Source organism: Triticum dicoccoides, chromosome 3B (assembly GCF_002162155.2).
Source record: "Triticum dicoccoides isolate Atlit2015 ecotype Zavitan chromosome 3B, WEW_v2.0, whole genome shotgun sequence".
Classification (NCBI taxonomy): Eukaryota; Viridiplantae; Streptophyta; class Magnoliopsida; order Poales; family Poaceae; genus Triticum; species Triticum dicoccoides.
In genome coordinates, this window is record NC_041385.1 from 620,121,723 (window position 1) to 620,142,514 (window position 20,792).

Sequence of the window (20,792 nt, forward strand, 5' to 3'; positions counted from 1 at the left end):
CCTCGGGTTGTGGGGCCGGACTATGGATGCTCCCCACATCCTGGCGCAGTCCCTGCGTCAAAACCCTAAAGTAATGTACTTAACTTTGAAAGCACGGGTCGGATAAATGAATGTCCGCTTACCCAGCTCAGAGGGTTACTCATGGAGAACCCATTCAATGGGCACGTCTGGAGGAAGTCCTCCTTCTCCCCCTTGTACAGGCCGAACAGAATCTTCACCAGATCTTCGGCCGATCCCGGCCCTTTGCGGCCATGACGGGTGGCATCATTCTCCTCGTTGAAATCCCACATGGGGTGGCCCCTGTATTGCAGCGGATGCACCCCCCGCATGATGCACGTGGCCATGACTCCAATCATGGTTGAGGGAGTCCTGGACTAGGGGGTGTCCGGACAGCCGGACTATCATTATCCGCCGGACTCCAAGACTACGAAGATACAAGATTGAAGACTCCGTCCCGTGTCCGGATGGGACTTTCCTTGGCGTGGAAGGCAAGCTTGGCGATACGGATATGTAGATCTCCTACCATTGTAACCTACTCTGTGTAACCCTAGCCTCCTCCGGTGTCTATATAAACCGGAGGGCTTTAGTCCGTAGGACAACATACATCACAATAATCATACCATAGGCTAGCTTCTAGGGTTTAGCCTCCTTGATCTTGTGGTAGATCCACTCTTGTACTACCCATATCATCAATATTAATCAAGCAGGACGTAGGGTTTTACCTCCATCGAGAGGGCCCGAACCTGGGTAAAAACATCGTGTCCCTCGTCTCCTGTTACCATCCGCCTAGACACACAGTTCGGGACCCCCTACCCGAGATCCGCCGGTTTTGACACCGACATTGGTGCTTTCATTGAGAGTTCCTCTGTGTCATCACCGATAGGCTTGATGGCATCTTCAACCAACAACGGTGTCCAGGGTGAGACTTTTCTCCCCGGACAGATCTTCGTATTCGGCGGCTTCGCACTGCGGGCTAATTCACTTGGCCATTTGGAGCAGATCGAAAGCTACGCCCCTGGCCGTCAGGTCAGATTCGGAAGCCTAAACTTCACGGCCGATGTCCATGGAGACTTGATCTTCGACGGACTCGAGCCACAGCCGAGCGCGCTGCACTGCGATGACGGGCATGATCTAGCTCTGCCACCGAACAGTGCCTTGGTGGCCGCACACGAATCCGCTTCGGCCATTAGTCCGGAGCCGATCGCCCAGATCGAGGGCCGGTGGATAGACACCGCCCTGGGGGCTTCAACATCCACGGTGATGGAGCCGAACACTAATCTTGTCCCCTGCGAAACTCGTGATTCCGAGGCGCCGGACTCCTTGCCGGACTCCAAACCTCCCGCGCCCCTACCAATCGATTCGGATTGGGCGCCGGTTATGGAATTCATCGCCACGGACATCTTCCAATACTCACCTTTTGGCGATATCCTGAATTCACTAAAGCATCTCTCGTTATCAGGAGAGTCCTGGCCGGACTATGGCCAGGATGGTTGGGGTACGGACGACGAAGAAATTCAGAGCCCACCCACCACCCACTTTGTAGCCACTGTCGATGATCTAACCGACATGCTAGACTACGACTCCGACGACATCGACGCTATGGACGACGATGCCGGAGACGAACAGGAACCAGCGCCTACAGGGCACTGGAAGACCACCTCGTCATACGACATATATATGGTGGACACCCCAAAAGACGGGGACGACGAAGAAGCAACGGAGGCAGACTCTTTAAAGAAGCAGCCCAAACGCCGGCGTCAGCGGCGCCGCTCTAAATCCCGCCATAGCAAGAATGGAGATTCCGGCACAGGAGATAATAATACTCCAGAGAGTGCCGAAGACAATCCCCTCCAGCAAGACTCAGCGCAGGAGGATGCAGAAGCAAGCCCTCACGAGAGGGCGGCAGACGAAGAGGTCGAGGATGATAACTATATGCCTCCCTCCGAAGACGAAATAAGCCTCAACGATGATGAATTCGTCGTACCTGAGGATCCCGTCGAATAAGAGCGCTTCAAGCGCAGGCTTATCGCCACAACAAACAGCCTAAAGAAAAAGCAGCAACAGCTTCAAGCTGATCAGGACCTGCTGGCTGATCGATGGACCGAGGTCCTCGCGGCCGAAGAGTATAAACTCGAACGCCCCTCCAAAAGTTACCCAAGACGCAAGTTGCTCCCCCGATTAGAGGAGGAAGCATACATACCTCCATCACCAGCGCACGATATGGCTGATCGACCACCCCGTGGTCGTGACAGAGAGGCATCCAGGCCTCCAGCCAAAACCGTACCCCGGCATCGCTCCAAAAGTACGAAGCCAAGAGGGAACGCGCCGGACTTGCGAGACATATTGGAGGACAAAGCAAGGCAATCCAGATCCATCTACGGATCATGTGGGCGCCCCACGACCCATGACGAATACCGTCGCACCGGATACAATAACCCCGACCGGGCCGAACACAGCAGACAGCGCTCTCTCGAGCTGCGTCGCGATATTGCTCAATACAGAGGCGCCGCACACCCGCTATGCTTCACTGACGAAGTAATGGATCATCAGATCCCCGAAGGGTTTAAACCCGTAAACATCAAATCTTACGATGGCACAACAGACCCCGCGGTTTGGATCGAAGACTATCTTCTCCACATCCATATGGCCCGCGGCGACGATCTCCATGCCATCAAGTATCTCCCACTCAAGCTTAAAGGACCAGCTCGGCATTGGCTAAACAGCTTGCCCGCAGAGTCAATTGGGTGCTGGGAAGACCTGGAAGCCGCATTCCTCGACAACTTCTAGGGCACATACGTGCGACCACCAGACGCCGATGACCTAAGCCACATTATTCAGCAGCCAGACGAATCGGCCAGCCAATTCTGGACACGGTTCTTGACAAAGAAAAACCAAATCGTCGACTGTCCGGATGCGGAGGCCCTTGCAGCCTTCAAACATAACATCCGGGACGAATGGCTAGCCCGGCACCTGTGGCAGGAAAAGCCGAAATCCATGGCAGCCCTCACATCGTTAATGACCCGCTTTTGCGCGAGAGAGGACAGCTGGCTAGCCCGCAGCAACAATCTCCGTAAAAATTCTGGCAGTCCGGATACTAAGGACAACAACGGCAGGTCACGTCGAAACAAAAACAAACGCCGCATTAACGGCGACGATAAGGAGGATACGGCAGTCAACGCCGGATTCCGAGGCTCTAAACCCGGTCAGCGGAAGAAGCCATTCAAAAGAACCACTCCGGGTCCGTCCAATTTGGACCGAATACTCGACCGCTTATGCCAGATACATGGCACCTCTGAAAAGCCAGCTAACCACACTAATAGAGATTGCTGGGTGTTCAAGCAGGCCGGCAAGTTAATTGCCGAAAACAATGACAAGGGGCTAAACAGCAACGACGAGGAAGAGACCCGACCGCCGAACAATAGAGGACAGAAGGGTTTTCCCCCACAAGTGCGGACGGTGAATATGATATACGCGACCCACATACCCAAGAGGGAGAGGAAACGCGCACTAAGGGACGTCTATGCGATGGAGCCAGTCGCCCCGAAGTTCAATCCATGGTCCTCTTGTCCGATCACTTTCGATCGAAGAGACCATCCGACCAGCATACGCCATGGCGGATTCGCTGCATTGGTTTTAGACCCAATCGTCGATGGATTTCACCTCACGAGAGTCCTGATGGACGGCGGCAGTAGCCTGAACCTGCTTTATCAGGATATAGTGCGCAAAATGGGCATAGACCCATCAAGGATTAAACCTACAAAGACAACCTTTAAAGGTGTCATACCAGGAGTGGAAGCCAACTGTACAGGCTCAATCACACTGGAAGTGGTCTTCAGATCCCCAGATAATTTCCGGAGCGAAGAGTTAATCTTCGACATAGTCCCGTTTCGCAGCGGCTATCACGATCTACTCGGACGAACCGCGTTTGCAAAATTCAATGCAGTGCCGCATTATGCATACCTAAAGCTCAAAATGCCAGGACCTCGTGGAGTCATCACGGTCAATGGGAATACGGAACGCTCCCTCTGAACGGAGGAACATACAGCGGCTCTCGCGGCAGAAGTACAGAGTAGCCTCTTAAGGCAATTCTACAGTCCGGCCGTTAAACAGCCGGATACAGCAAAACGCGCCCAAAGCAATACCAACCAAGACCACCTGGCGCGATCAGAGCATGCGTAGCAATGCGGTCCCAACCCTCGCCCGCGCATAATTGCAATAATAACACTCCGCGTACATCATTACGCTTTGGAGATACCATGGGCACAGGGAAGGGGGCACGATCGCAATGGACCCAGAGTGCGGTTCGACCACACCGGGGGCTCGCAAGTGTGCCCCCCCTTTTTTTATATATTTTTTATTTTCCTTCTTTTATGGACACAGGACTCCGTTAACCAGAAGCCCTGCCCGGCGGCGAACCTGCCGAACTCATGATGCAATAGTCAGGGACTAAAGAAGGCTGCGACGAACACTCAGGTGGTCTCAATTACGAGCATTAAATTTGATTATATACACCAAGTCCGCAGCTCACCCCTGGAGGGGGACATGTTTACTTAGTCCACATCCCTTGCTTACCGCACTATTTGTATCAGTCCGCTCTACTAGCAGACTTTCTTTCATAAATAATGCAGCACCTTTTTGATCACAATTGCATTACCTTATATAGATATATATGCTCATTATATGACATCTTGCACCCGTATATTTTGGTACGGCCTAATACACCGGGGGCTTATGTTCCCCACTCTATGGTGTGATAAGTCCGAACACTTTCACAATTGCGGCACCCCGAACTTATAGCATTATATGAATCGGCTCCGAATCATGTCTTGGGTCAATAGTTGGGTTTGCTCGGCTCCCACATTTTGGTGCCTAACGTTTCGTTCTGTCGGCTAAGGTGGCACTGGGAGAACCACTGCGATTGCGCCCCGGTTGAGCCGGGCGAGCGCCTCAGTGGAGAAAGCTAAAACTGACTGGCATGATAAGGCGAGAGACTGGTCACTGTTCGAGAGGTTTTTTCGGGTCCTTAAAGACTCACGCCGCTTCGAGCGAAGTTCCGGACAATGTCCGACGAAGGCGTGGATAGCGCCCCGGATTCGGTCTTCCGAATACCAGGGGCTTCACCGAAATTTAAAATTATAGAATTCTATGGCTAAGTGAGAGTGTTCAAGCATTATAAGTCCGGTTGCCTTGTTCGTTGTGTTGAGCGCCTCCCTCGATGGACCCAACAATGGGAACAAGAGTGCTCAAGTTTATCCCGAACACCCCAGCACTCGTGGCTTGGGGGCTGAAGCCAACGACTTGCCATCTCTCAGATTTTATAAACGGCCACACAGAAGGTAATATTTTAAATTAAACAAGCGTTGCTTAAACGCACACATAAACAATGTTTCAGCGCGCAGGATAATACATAGCAAATTCACTCAAAGATTACATTTCGGGGGCACTCATCCACAATATTGCGGGCTCCCTTCAGGACAGTTTTATAATACATTTCGGGCGTGCGATACTCCTTGCCCGGCGGCGGTGGGTCCGTGAGAAGCTTCTCCGCATCCAACCTGCCCCATTGCACCTTTGTGCGGGCGAGGGCCCGGCGAGCGCCTTCAATACAGTCGGAGCGCTTGATGATATCCACCCAGGGGCATGCATCCACCAGCCGCCGCACGAGGCCAAAGTAGCTCCCAGGCATGGCCTGTCCAGGCCACAGCCGGACTATAAGGCCCTTCATGGCCTCTTCAGCTACCTTGTGGAGTTCGACCAGCTGCTTCAGCTGGTCGCTTGGGGGCACCGGGTGTCCGGCCTTAGCATACTGAGACCAGAAGACTTTTTCTGTCGAGCTCCCCTCCTCGCCACGATAGAATGCGGCGACATTGGAGCACTACGCAGCAGATCTGCAAACGCCCCTGGAGAGCTCCGAATGCGTGTAAGTGTCAGGTATTTTACATTAACATGCTTGCTTTGCATGAAAAATGCCTTACCCGCCGCGATTTTCTTTATATATTCAACCTCCTGAAGGGCCTTATGGGCCTCGGCCTTGGCGGACTTGGCACTTTCGAGAGCCGAGGCAAGATCGGACTCTCGAGTCTTGGAGTCACGCTCCAAACTCTCATGCTTTTCCATGAGAGCCTGGAGCTCTTGCAGAACTTCCGCCACCTGTGCCTCCTGCTTTTCTCGCTCTGCCCGTTCCGCGGCCGCACTGTGTTCGGCCGCGGACACAGCATCCTTCAGGGCTGCCACCTCGTTAGTGGTCCCTGCAATACACATATTATCCTTGTTAATTTTATTGCAACCAAAATCCTTTTCTGTAAGGTACCTATTCAAAGTGGTGTTACTCACCTTCTTTGTCCTCGAGCTGTTTCTTCGCATGGCTGAGCTCTCGCTCGGACCGCTCGAGATCCTGCTTTAGCACATCGACCTCCGCCGTTAATGCGGCAGAGGCCAGCAGCGCAGCCTGCAAACCCATATTGACATATTTTTAGCAACCCTGTGCATATATTGTTAGATCCTCAGTCCGGCTTTTCTTTCCGAACACCGAATTAAGCATCAGGGGCTACTGTCTATGCAGTATTACATTACATAATTTTAACTTCTTACCTCAAAGCCTGTTAAAAGGCTGCTGCAGGCTTCGGTCAGCCCGCTTTTGGCAAGCTGAACCTTTTGAATCACCGCACTCATGATAGTGCGGTGTTCTTCCTCGATGGAAGCGCCTTTAAGTGCCTCCAACAAGTTATCCGGCGCCTCCGGTTGGACGGAGGCCGCCGGTGTCACGGTCTTGCCCTTCTTTCGAAGGGGCCGCTTGCCGGACTCTGGAACCACTGCGGGTTCCGATGTAGAGTCCGGCGCAAAGTCCGGGAGGCTGCCTGACGGCGCCTCCGGAGCCTCCTCCTGATGGGTCCCTCTCTGGGATCCCACCTCGGCGTCCTCGTCGGCGCGTCGGGTAGAGGCAGTCGGAAGTGAATTCACATCCGACGAGGCCAACGACCCGCTCGATGAGTCGGGGAGATCGTCATCGGCCGGACTACGGACAGAATGCGGCGTTAGAAGGACACTACGCGACATAAAATATATTGCATATCAAGGATCCGGATACTTACGATCTCGCCGGACGCCTGGCCCTTGGAGGCCACTCATCCTCGCCAACGCTGGTGTTGGCGAAACTGTCCGAGGGGATAGTTCTCCCCCTTTTGGACCCTTCGGCCTTCCCTATTGGGGAAGCCTTCCTCTTCTTCTCTCCCCCTCTGGGAGAGAGTACTCCTCCTCCTCATCTCCGGGGGAGGAGTCCGCGTCGTCGTCAGACGCCCGATTGCGGGAACTCTTTCGAGTCCCCACGGCCACCTTCTTGGCCTTCTTCTCCGGCACCACGTGTGGTGCCGGAACCAGCAGCCCTGCTAAACGGGCTTCCACTGGGTCTTCTGGCATGGGAGCCGGGCTGATAAGCTGCCTGGCCTTCTCCATCCATTCCTGTCAAAGGAAAGGAAGGGATGAAACCCTCTTATAATCAATTCGATTACTACAAAGTGTCCCGTAATGGGGTTGAATCACTTACATCGTCAGTTGGATGCTGCGAGCTGAATCCGCGATCTTCCGTCGCGGATGCGGGGGCTTCGGCGCCCTTAAACAGCACCCTCCAGGCGCCTTCGTATGTCGTATCGAAGAGCCCGCTCAGCGCCTGGTGCTGTTCCGGATTGAACTCCCACAGATTGAATACCCGTTCTTGGCATGGGAGAATCCGGCGGATGAGCATGACTTGGACCACGTCGACGAGCCTGAGCTTACTGCTCGCCAGCTTCTGGATGCAGGCTCGGAGTCCAGTCACCTCCTTTGGATCACCCCACAGCAAGCCCTTCTCTTTCCAGGAGGTGAGCTGCGTGGGGACGCCAGATCTAAACTCGGGGGCCGCCGCCCATGTAGGCTTGCGCGGCTCGGTGATGTAGAACCACCCCGATTGCCACCCCTTGACGGAGTCCACGAAGGCCCCTTCAAGCCAAAGGACGTTGGGTAATTTACCCAACATGGCGCCTCCGCATTCCGCTTGCGTGCCCTTCACAACCTTCGGCTTGACGTTGAAGGTCTTGAGCCACAGGCCGAAGTGGGGCCGGATGCAGAGGAAGGCCTCGCACACGACGATGAACGCCGAGATGTTGAGGATGAAGTTCGGCGCCAGATTGTGGAAATCCAGGCCGTAATAGAACATGAGCCCCCGGACGAATGGATGGAGCGGAAAGCCCAGTCCGCGGAGGAAGTGGGGAAGGAAGACGACCCTCTCGTGAGGCCCAGGGGTGGGGATGAGCTGCCCCTCGTCGGGCAGCCGATGCGCGATATCGCCGGAGAGGTATCCGGCACTGTGCAGCTTGGTGATGTGCTCCTCCTTAACGATGGAGGCCAACCACTTGCCTCCTCCTCCGGACATATTCGGAGAAGGTCGAGGCGAGATGCGCGAGCTTGGGCATTGGAGCTTGAGTGCGCGGAGATGTATAAGCAAAGGAGGAAGAAGGCGTAGGTGAGAAGGTAAATCCTTATCCCTTATATATAGGTGGACGAAACTGTGCGTCCCCCACCGGCCTGGTAAAACTCGCTTATCTCCCAAGCGCCACCATCAATGGCGCGGTTGGGTTACCCACGTCCGTATTGATGAGAATCCCGGAATAAGGGGAACACGATCTCTGCTTCGATAAGACGTGCCAGGGAAACCACTTCACTAAACGTGCTGAGGTGGTATGGTATAAAATGATTCAAACAGTGGCTTGGTAGCGGTGTGATGTCACGCCGCATAATACGTCAGCAGATCGAACTAAGTGTACATTTTATTCTCTCTACGGTGGAATGTGGAATTTATTTTGCAGAGCCGGACACTATCCTGGTGTTCATGATCTTCTCTGGATTATTCAAGGGAGGAACCCGCCTTGCAATGCCGAACATTATGCGCGCCGGACTTATCGTCATTGAAGCCTGGTTCAGGGGCTACTGAGGGAGTCCTAGACTAGGGGGTGTCCGGACAGCCGGACTATCATTATCCGCCGGACTCCAAGACTACGAAGATACAAGATTGAAGACTCCGTCCCGTGTCCGGATGGGACTTTCCTTGGCGTGGAAGGCAAGCTTGGCGATACGGATATGTAGATCTCCTACCATTATAACCGACTCTGTGTAACCCTAGCCTCCTGTGGTGTCTATATAAACCGGAGGGCTTTAGTCCGTAGGACAACATACATCACAACAATCATACCATAGGCTAGCTTCTAGGGTTTAGCCTCCTTGATCTCGTGGTAGATCCACTCTTGTACTACCCATATCATCAATATTAATCAAGCAGGACGTAGGGTTTTACCTCCATCGAGAGGGCCCGAACCTGGGTAAAAACATCGTGTCCCTCGTCTCCTGTTACCATCTGCCTAGACACACAGTTCGGGACCCCCTACCCGAGATCCGCCGGTTTTGACACCAACAATGGTCAATCCGGAATGGGCCAGCAACCTTATCCGGCCCATCAAATAATGGACGCTCTTGTCTTCCTCCAGTTGAGGGCTCCGCGGGCGCCAACTTAGGCATTTCTTCAGAGGAGCCTTGCTGAACTCCGGGAGGCCGATCCGGACTGGGTCCGGCAGTGGAGCGTCTTCTACATACCATTCCGAAGGCCAGTCTTCGGACACCTTCTTTGGGGTTCCGGATGGATATCCGGTCCCGGCGATGCGCCATATTTCGGCACCGCCCACTTGATATATTGACCCCTCGTGAGAACGGGGTACGAGGCAGAATAGCCTCTTCCACAGCGCAAAATGGGGCTCGATGCCCAGGAATAGCTCGCAAAGAGCTACGAAACCCGCAATGTGGAAAATAGAGGCGGGCGTGAGGTGATGGAGCTGGAGTCCGTAGAACTCCAGAAGCCCACGGAGGAACGGATGTACGGGAAATCCAAGCCCCCTTATTAGATAGGGGACGAAGCACACCCGCTCTCCTTTAGAGGGGCTAGGGGTGGCCTCCGCTTGCTTCCCACCTTTGTAGGTGGCCAGCCCAGCTCGAACCGGGACCATAAAGGCCGGAGGAAGATATCCCTCCGCTTGAAGCGTCACCAGCTCGTTGTGCGGAACTGAACATCTCCTCCAATCTCCTGGCGGAGGGCTGGGAGCGCGAGAGGAGGAGCCGCGTCGACGGTCCATGATGGAATAGGATTTTGGTCAGAAGCGCTCCGATTAGTACTCGCGGAAGGAGGATGGTGTGATTTGGATCTGGATTCTTTCCTCTCTTATAGGAAGATTATTTGCGCAGCTAGGGGGTAAAATGTAAAAGATACCCTGGCTTTTCGCATTCATGCGACGCGTGGAAGAGGGCCATTACTGGGCTGGAAGCCAAGGAGCGCAACATCTGTAAGGGAGCCGGACACTATTCGGCAAGCACATGGAATTTGAAGGAGAACCCGCCTTGCAACACCGAAGACAATATATGCGCTGGACTCGTCGTCATTGAAGCCTAGTTCGGGGGCTACTGAGGGAGTCCTGGACTAGGGGGTGTATGGATAGCCGAACTATCATCATTGGCCGGACTCCAAGACTATGAAGATACAAGATTGAAGACTTCATCCCATGTCCGGATGGGACTTTCCTTGGCGTGGAAGGCAAGCTTGGCGATACGGACATGTAGATGTCCTACCATTGTAACCGACTCTGTGTAACCCTAGCCCTCTCCGGTGTCTATATAAACCGGAGGGTTTTAGTCCGTAGGACGAAAAACCATTACAACAATCATACCATAGGCTAGCTTCTAGGGTTTAGCCTCCTTGATCTCGTGGTAGATCCACTCTTGTACTACCCATATCATCAATATCAATCAAGCAGGAGTAGGGTTTTACCTCCATCGAGAGGGCCCGAACCTGGGTAAAAACATCATGTCCCTTGTCTCCTGTTACCATCCACCTAGACGCACAGTTCGGGACCCCCTACCCGAGATCCGCCGGTTTTGACACCGACACAGCCTGTTAACATGAAGTTCAGTTTTTGCCATGTGTTTTGCTAGTGATCCATGTACCCTATTAACTCGCTCTTGCGATGTATAGCTTCATAAATATGTCATATTACTCGTTCACCTTTTCATGCCATGTATTGCTCTGTGGTGAGGGGTACAAGCTCACCAACATGCCTACTTATCGTTGTTTCTGCCATGTACTGTTTTTCAGAATCTGTCATATCATTTGCCATGTGTTCATGGATCCTACCATCTTTTATGTTGATCTTTGGAATTAGTTTATGAAGGGAGTTTTGTTCTTTGTCTTTAGTATTAGCATGCCGTGCCTTTGTTTGCCATGATAAGTTCCTGTAGCATGTTGTTTGATAGCTCTAAACATTGCAACCTGATGTTATTTCTGCCATGTCCAGTGATTTCTGCCAAGTCTGTGAACTTAATATTTGTAATCTTGTCATGTACTTTTGAGCATGTTCCAGTGATTTCTGGAGATAGCTCAGTGTTCATGTTTGTCGTGCTTTACCTGTACATCATGTCCATATCTTCTGTTTTCATGTTAAGGTGCTGTAGCATATTGTTTTGATGCTTGCTAGATGCCTAGCTGTTGTTTTGGACAACTTGTCCTTTAAACTTGTTTCATGCGTATGTGTTGCACTGTTGCTCCGTTTTGAGTGTGCTCTATATGAAACTTGCTTAGGGTTGCATGTAGTTTGATATTATCATGTTGCATCCTTGTTTTGAGGTGTTTGCTTGATATTTGTATGCATTTTGCATCAATGCCATGTTTAACTTGTTCTGCTCATATCTTCTAGGTCGTAGCTCCGAATTAAATGAACTTTAAATGTAACTTGACTATAATCTCGTGTAGGTCATCTTGGTGCATCTTAACTTGCTGCTTAACAACTTGAACATACGGTTTATTCAGTTCTGGACCAATTTTGAAATTTTCATATGAGGACTTACCGTATTTGTTATATGTTGTTTCCGGCCTCATTTAAACTTGCTTTGATGTGTTGTTCTTGTTTGCAGCATCTCTTGCCATGAGTAGCCTCATCTAGCTTTGTCATGCATCAAATCATTCCATGTCAATGTGTTGTGTGTTTACCTTGTTGTTTGCTTCTTTCCGGTTGTGCTTCTTCTCGTTAGTTCCTGTTTCGTTGCGATCGTGAGGATTCGTTCGTCTACGCTTGGTTCGTCTTCGTGGCTTCATCTTCTTCATGGAGTCGTTCTTCTTTCTTGCGGGATTTCAGGCAAGATGACCGTCACCTTGGATCTCACTACTATCATTGCTATGCTAGTTGCTTCGTTCTGTCGCTTTGCTGCGCTACCTATCACTTGTTCTTCAAGCCTCCCAATTTGCCATGTCAGCCTCTATCCTTTTTTCACCCTTCCTAGCAAACCATTGTTTGGCTATGTTACCGCTTTGCTTAGCCCCTATTTTAGCGTTGTTAGTTGCAGGTGAAGTTGAAGATAGCTCCATGGTGGACAGGATTATGTTAGGATATCACAATATCTCTTATTTAATTAATGCATCTATATACTTGGTAAGGGGTGGAAGACTCGGCCTTATGCCTGGTGTTTTGTTCCACTCTTGCCGCCATAGCTTCCGTCATACCAGTGTTTTGTTCCTTGATTTTGCGTTCCTTATGCGGCTGGGTGATTTATGGGACCCCCTTGACAGTTCGCTTTGAATAAAACTCCTCCAGCAAGGCCCAACCTTGGTTTTACCATTTGCCTCACCACCACCTATACCCTTCCCTTGGGTCGGCCAACCCGAGGGTCATCTTTATTTTACCCCCCCCCCCCGGGCCAGTGCTTCTCTAAGTGCTAGTCCGAACTGAGTAGACTGTGGGGCCACCTCGGGGAAACTTGAGGGCTGGTTTTACTCGTAGGATGTCTCATCCGGTGTTGCCCTGAGAACGAGATATGTGGAGCTCCTATCGGGATTGTCGGCACATCGGGCGGCTTTGCTGGTCTTGTTTTTACCATTGTCGAAATGTCTTGTAAACCGGGATTCTGAGACTGATCGGGTCTTCCTAGGAGAAGGAATATCCTTCATTGACCGTGAGAGCTTGTGATGGGCTAAGTTGGGACACCCCTATAGGGTATAAACTTTCGAGAGCCATGCCCGCGGTTATGTGGCAGATGGGAATTTGTTAATGTCCGGTTGTAGATAACTTGACACCAGATCCGAATTAAAACGCATCAACCGCGTGTGTAGCCGTGATGGTCTCTTTTCGACAGAGTCCGGGAAGTGAACACGGTTTTGGGTTATGTTTGACTTAAGTAGGAGTTTAGGATCACCTCTTGATCATTGCTAGCTTCACGACCGTTCGGTTGCTTCTCTTCTCGCTCTTGTTTGTGTATGTTAGCCACCATATATGCTTAGTCGCTGCTGCAACCTCACCACTTATCCTTTCCATACCCATTAAGCTTTGCTAGTCTTGATACCCATGGTAATGGGATTGCTGAGTCCTCATGGCTCAGAGATTACTACAACAACAGTTGCAGGTACAGGTTATGCGATGATCATGACGCGAGAGCGATGTTACCTGTTTTGCAGTGCTTCTTCTTCGATCAGGGGATAGGTTCAAGGTCGGCAGCCTGGGCTAGCAGGGTGGATGTCGTTCGAGTTTCTGTTTGTGTTTCATTCATAGTCGGATGGTGCTCTTATGTAAGATGATGTTGTATTCGTGTGGCATTCTATGCCTTTTGTATGTATCCCCATCTATTCTGTAATGTTGATGTAATGATATCCACCTTGCAAATGTGTATCAGTATGCGGTTCTATCCTTGGTGGGACCTTCGAGTCTCTTTAGGATAGTATTGCATATTGGGCATGACAAGTTGGTATCAGAGCCTCGACGGACCATAGGAGCCCCCTTGATTGATCATGTAGTTTGGCCGTTGTCGAGTCTAGAAGAAAACTGTTTTAGGAGTTTAGTTATATCGGAGAGTAGGAATTCTTTTTACTCCTGAGCCCCTTCGTCGCTCTAGTGAGGAATCTTGACGTAGGTGTTTTGAATTACTTCTCTTCCCCTTCAAACTTTCTTTAGGATCACGCAGTTGGTTTTCCGGTCTACGGTTCTCATCTCTTTTCATCCGGTGCATTTCTCGTCAAATTGACTCGAGCGTCTTCTTCGTTCCCAAGTTCAATCCTCAGTTCGCTCTCAACAAAGTTGTTTCTCTGCCCTCGGTTGCTTTATTTTTCCCTCCCGCCCACCCCTTTTCTTCTCGGAGCCGGAGTCCGTAATCGAGTATCCATCCTACTCGTGCGAAGTCTTTGCTTTTCTTTCCTCAATGATTTCAACCAGTGTTTCTCTTCAAGTTATTCATCGGTTTTTCTCCTTTCCAGGTGCCTTTGTTTTCCCGCCCTCCCACCCTATTTCTTCCCGGAGTCTGAGTCTGTTTCGAGCATCAATTTTCATTCATACGGAGCCTCTTCAGTCTTTCCTCAATCTCTTCAGCCAGTGAATTCTCGCCTCGTTCGTGATTCTTCATCTCTTTGTTTTCCGGTGGACTCAATTCAAGTTTTTTGGGTTGATCATATTCTTTTCCTTTGATCAATTGTTTCCCCTGCTTGTTCGCCTCTTGCCAGTTATCCTTCCGGAGTGCTCAAGACATCTTAGGAGATTCTTCTGTGTTCGAATTAATTCAAGGTTATCACCTCAATCAAATATTTCAATTGTTCCGGTGCATCATCTATCTCTTCAACAATTCTTTCCAACGGTGTTTTCTCTTCTTGGGCCCTAACCCACAGCTCTTTTCCCAGGATCTTACCTGACTCTTCTAATTATTCCGGAGCTATTCTCAAATTCTTTTAGAAGTTTGACGTAAGTATGGATTCCATCAAGTCATATGCCTTCTCTGAGTTTGTTTTCAAAGTCTTTTCAACTTTGGATCAACATTTCTAGCATTCATTGTCCCGGAGCATTTCTCTAATTCTTCAAGGTGTTTCTTGTCGTCATTCTCAACATTTGAAGAACGAAGAAGAGTTTCTCTTAAATATTGCCCGTTCTCTCAAAGATTCGTGGTTCTAGTTCATGCTATCCTCTCAAATTATTATGTTTGTCAGTTATTTTTTTCTTACCCATCCGGAGTATGTCAGAAGTTGTACTCCCGTTTCTTTTTATCGGAGGCCATCATTTCGGAAGAATTTTTCGTCCTCACATTTCAGCTACCGTTATCAAATTATCGCGGTGCTTCGTTCAAGTGTTCTTTAATCAGGTCATGATCTCTTTATTCTTTTGCATCTAAATCCCCTCTAGCATATTGGTTCTTCTAATTCTTCCCGGCGATTCATTCTCTTTCGTCAGTCATTTCCGAATTCTAATGGGGGTTCGTTCGAGATTCTTTTTCCTTGATTATCATTTTAATCCATTCATTTCTTTCCAATCCTACCGGTGGTTCATGAAGACTTTCTCAAGTTTTGCGCCATATACCCCCCCGTAATCCTTTTCAACAAGAATAAGTTGCATGCCAAATCTGTTGCTTGTCATCAATTTAATTTGGTGAGGATAGCATAACGTAATTCTTATCTTAGTTCATCATCGTCAAGTAATCCCTTCCTTCGGAGTTTGTTCGTGATGAATAAACTCTAGTTCCAAGTGTTTTCATATTTTCTTTTCCAGAGTTCCATTTCCTCGGCCATTTTGTCGGAACCTCCATCTAAATCACTACAAGGCTTTAATCTTATTATTTTCATCCTTCAATTATATCTCATTGTCCTTTTGTTTACTGGAGTTCTTCATGGTGGTTCTTCATGACTTAATTCATTCTTTCAAGTGTTCATCAAGATTCTTGTTGAAGGAGCTCAAGTGTTATTCTTCTTGCATCTCGAAGTGCAATTAAATCTTCGTATTCTTTTCAAGTGGAGTTTTGCATTTCTTTGTTATTCCCAGATATTCAAGCATTTGGTTGTGGCATAATTTCACCTCAAGTTTTCAGTTGTTTTGATAAGTCCACAACAAGCTTATTCTTTCGTTGTTGATTTTCTCAACAACTCCGTTCAATCCTTCCTTCTAAGTTCTTTTCATCCAATTCTTTCAATTCGTCCGGAGGCATTGCGTTGTTCATCTCATCAAGTGCCATCCCATCTTGTGAAGTTCATGTTCTATTCCTTCCATTTTTAGTCGGAGTGCTGTCCAAATTCTTTCGTGCTTATTCTTTTCTACCTTGTCTAACCAGAGTGGTTTTAGAGTCTATGTTGTTTCTCGAGCTTTTCATTCTCGTCATATTCGCTGTTCCTCTTTTCTACCTGAGTGCTCTCGACTTTGTTCATGTTATCTCTTGCATTCTCACTTCACCTCTTCCTCTTTCTCTTCCGTCTCGTTCCTAAGATCTCGGGATGAGATCTCTTGTTAGTGGAGGAGAGTTGTAACTCCCCGGATCCGACGTGCCAGGTGTCCTCCAGTTATTTTCCATAGTTTCCATGTCATTTGCTTGCGTGTTGCACTTTGCCATGTCATCATCTACATTTCATCTGCACGTTTTTCAAAACTTGCATCCGTTCGGGTCCTCCCGGTTCTCTCCGTTGTCCATTTGGAGTCCAGACCACACTCGCACGCACCCGTCTCCCCTCTCAGACCTTATGTCATGAGCGGGAGAAAAACGTTCTCGGAATGGACCGAGATTTGCCGAGTAGCCTTGGTATATCACCGGTAGGCCGCATGTCGGTGTCAAAACCGGCGGATCTCGGGTAGGGGGTCCCGATCTGTGCGTCAAGGCTGATGGTAACAGGAAGCAAGGGACACAGATATTTACCCAGGTTCGGGCCCTCTCGATGGAGGTAAAACACTACTTTCTGCTTGATTAATATTGAAGATATGGGTAGTACAAGAGTAGATCTACCACGAGATCGGAGAGGCTAAACCCTAAGAGCTAGACTATGATGGTATGATTGTAATTGTAATCGGCCTTCTAAGGACCAACCTCTCCGGTTTATATAGACACCGGAGAGGGTTAGGGTTTACATGGAGTCGGTTACAAGGAAGGAAACACAATATCCGGATCGCCAAGCTTGCCTTCCACGCAAAGGAGAGTCCCATCCGGACACGGGCCGAAGTCTTGAGTCTTGTATCTTCACGCTTCAATAGTCCGGACGTTGTACACAGTCCGGCTGTCCGGATACCCCCTAATCCAGGACTCCCTCAGTAGCCCCTGAACCAGGCTTCAATGACGATGAGTGCGGCGCGCAGTATTGTCTTCGGCATTGCAAGGCGGGTTCTTTCTCCAAATACTCCAAAGTGGTTATCGAACACGTAGACCGTGTCCGGATTTGCAAGATGATCTTCACATAGCATAAATCTGATCCACTAGCAATCTTCGTGCGTCGTGCCCTAGCATCGTGGCCTGGTCCAACGCGAACCGGCATTTCTTACCCCACCTTGACTCGGGTTACGAGGCGGTTTTATTGGCACGTCCCGTCGAGGCAAAGATCGTGTTCCTCTTATTACGGGATTTTCCATTAATATGGGCGTGCGTGACCCCACGACGGCCGTTGGTATAACTCCATGTGTTTTTAGATAAGCCTCAAACGGTCACACCGAGGACTCTTGATATTCACCCTCTTTATAAAGGGGTCGAGGCCTACGCCTCTTTTCCACCTTCCTCGCGCCTTCTCACACCTCGAGTTCAAACACCCGAAACCTAAGCTCCACCCCCCAGATCCTCCAATATGTCCGGATCTAACCCTCAAGGCCGATGGGTGGCCTCCTCGATTCAAAAGGAAGACATCGCGAAGCTTAGGGAGGTCAGATACCTGACCGCTGACATCCAGCACATGCTTCCTGCTCCTGGGTAGGTCATCCCTACACCAAAGCCCAATGAATGTGTCGTGTTTGTCCCTCACTTCCTCCACAGCTTGGGCTTCACCCTTGATCCCTTTGTGAGGAGGCTCATGTTCTACTATGGGTTGGATTTTCATGATCTGGCTCCAGACGCTATCCTCCATATCTCGTCGTTCATTATCGTGTGCGAGGCTTTTCTCCACGTCACCCCACACTTCGGCTTATGGCTCAAGACCTTCAATGTGAAGTCGAAGATGATCGAGGGGCGACATGTGGAGTGCAGAGGTGCTGTAATAAGTAGGAACGCCGATGCCACATGGCCAAAGGGTTCTTTCCTAGAAGTACCCGGTGTATGGCAACGGAGGTGGTTCTATGTCACGGCTCGCAGAGGCACAAAGTGGGTGGCTGCTCCCGAGTTCTGCTCGAGCCCTCTGTCACAACTAGCGTCTTGGACCGACGTAGGACAGAATTGGGGACCCGCTGGTGATGTACCAGTAATGCAGAATCGCATTCGGGAGCTCCTTGAGAGGGACATTAACCTCGTCATCATAATGCAAGTGATGTTAATCCGACGGATGTTGCCGTGCCAACGCCGGCCTCTCCGGATGTGGGAGTTCAATCTGGAGGGTCCGCGGACTGTCAAGCACTACTTCGGCTTGAAGCTCGAAGGGACATGCAAATTATTCTTCGGACAGAAAGTAGAGTGTCCGGATACCACCGAGGATGCGGGCCTAAGCTGCAATCGCCTAAATACCCAAGTAAGTAGCCTTGATACCGGACACCGTGTTTTGAATTTGTCATAATTGTTTATTCTGAAAATCATCCGTGGCCAGGAATGGCTTAGCAAGGCGGAGAGAATCAGGTGTCCGGTGCCACTTCCCGAAGGTTCGACCGCTCCCACCATGGCCAAGATGCTTGACCAGGTACTCAGCAGAATGCCCTCAGGGAAGGATAAGGGGAAGAACGAAGAAACCGAACTCCACACGCTACGCACCCGAACTGGGGGAATTATTACCTCCCCAAGGGAGGATAGTCGGGAAGGGGAGGCTAAGGCCTCCTCCCCACGCGGGAAGAAGAGGGCCGCCTCCGAAGACCTGGAGACGCAGATGCCCGAGCAGGGGAAGAAGGTATCACCAAGGGGCTCTTCCGCGACGGGCATCCTCAGCGCGTTATGCCCGCCAATGGGCCAGCCCTCCACCGAGCTATAAGTCAATTGTTAATTCGAAAGTACTGTGCTTCTCCTAGATCAGTAACCAGGATTCGCCTTGTGCAGTCCGGCTAGCAGCTCTTCTTGACAGAGTTTGTCTTCGGGGGATCTTCCTCCGGAGATGATGGAGAGCGAGACCCCACCCACCTCTCCGACTCATGAAGCGGGCGACACCGAGGTGTCGTCACGGAGGAGTCCGGATCTGCCGAAGCCGGAAGCCAATACGTCAGCCGCCCTAAGCCCGGAGCGTTTGGCACCCACGAGGGGCAATGGGGAGGGTCCGGCACAGTTTAATGTCCGGCCAGACGCACTGACAGGGCTACTGGAGTGAGCTGCACTCTCGGAGGAGCACCGCTCATTAATGAGCGCGGTGCTCAAGAAGATTTCATCTGCTACAAGCGGTTTGAATGAAGCATTCACAAGCCTGCTCAGAGGCTTTGAGGTATGTAATGAAGAATTCACTATTTCTTTGGCTGTGAGGCACGCGCTAGGTGTGCAACATATAGATAGTGACCCCTGAGACTCTGGTTGCCCTCCCTAGGCGGCAAATGGGGGATCATAAACCAATGATTGTGCTGTAAATATGTGCAGGTACCTGTGGGTCCGGCCGCCGGCCAGTCCGTTGAAGTTGACGAACTGACAAGGCAGATTGGATCGATCGATGCCGATATCACGCTGGTGAACGAGCGGCTGGAAAAATTACAAGGTATGTGCTCTGCCTTCCTTTATATAGGAAAATATGAAGGCGACATGATATTGATGTAATATGTTTGGACTGCAGATGGTGCTGCTGCCGTGGAAGCCCTAAGGGCAGAACTTGCCCAGGCCAAGGAGCAAGCTCGGGCTAGCGATGCGGCTGCCCTAAAGGCGGCCGAGGAATTGAGAGCGAACAGGCTGCTCATCGCCGAAGCGAGGAAAAGATAACCAAAATGGCTTTGGAGTTAAAAAATGCCGCTGACCGGTATGAGCTCCTTAAAAAGGAGCATAAGGATAGTTCGGCCGATCTGGACAAGGCACTGAATGCTACCAAGGAAATACGGAAGGAGCTCAGGGGTGCGCGTGAGGAGCTTCAACAGGCCGGTAAAATTGTGGCTGGGGCTCCTACTTGCTCCCCCTGGATGGGCGCTGGAGTCCTGCGGACGCGTATGCGGATTTGGCAAAGAGTACAGCTGACGCTGCCAAGTTCTTCGATGATCAGGGTGATAAGGAAGTGGAGAAGCTTTTCTGGTCGTAATTCAATGCTCCCACTCGCCCGCTACCGTTAAGTGACAAGATGGCTGCTGTAGCGGAGCTTCACAGGCTGTCCAGGCTTGCAATGTGGTCTGTAATAGACCATCTTTGGCTGAAGGGGCCTAAGCCGGACAGTTACTTTGGTTTGGTGCAACAATTCCTTAGGGCCGTGCCTCGGATCGATGCCATGAGGAGGTCGGCGTGTATAGAGGGTGCACGGATGGATCTTGCCCGCGTTAAAGCCTATTGGATGGATATGGATGCCACCATTATAGCGGCCCAGGATCCGGTGGGGGGCTAATATCCGGTCGAGCACTACTTGGCGCAGGTCACAGAGGGTGCTCGCCTAATAGAGGCGCAGTGCTCGAAGAATGTCTTGTTTGAGTGATGAATCGAATCATTGTAAAAACATTGTTTATTTTGATTATAAGGCTATATTTATACTGTTTGCCTGAAAATATGATTGTGTCCCCTGTGCGGCTATTTATATATATATATATATATATATATATATATATATATATATAATATACATATATATAGGGTGGGTCTATTATGATAACACCCTTAAGACCTTATTCTGCACATCAAAATGCTTATTCTGATAACACTCC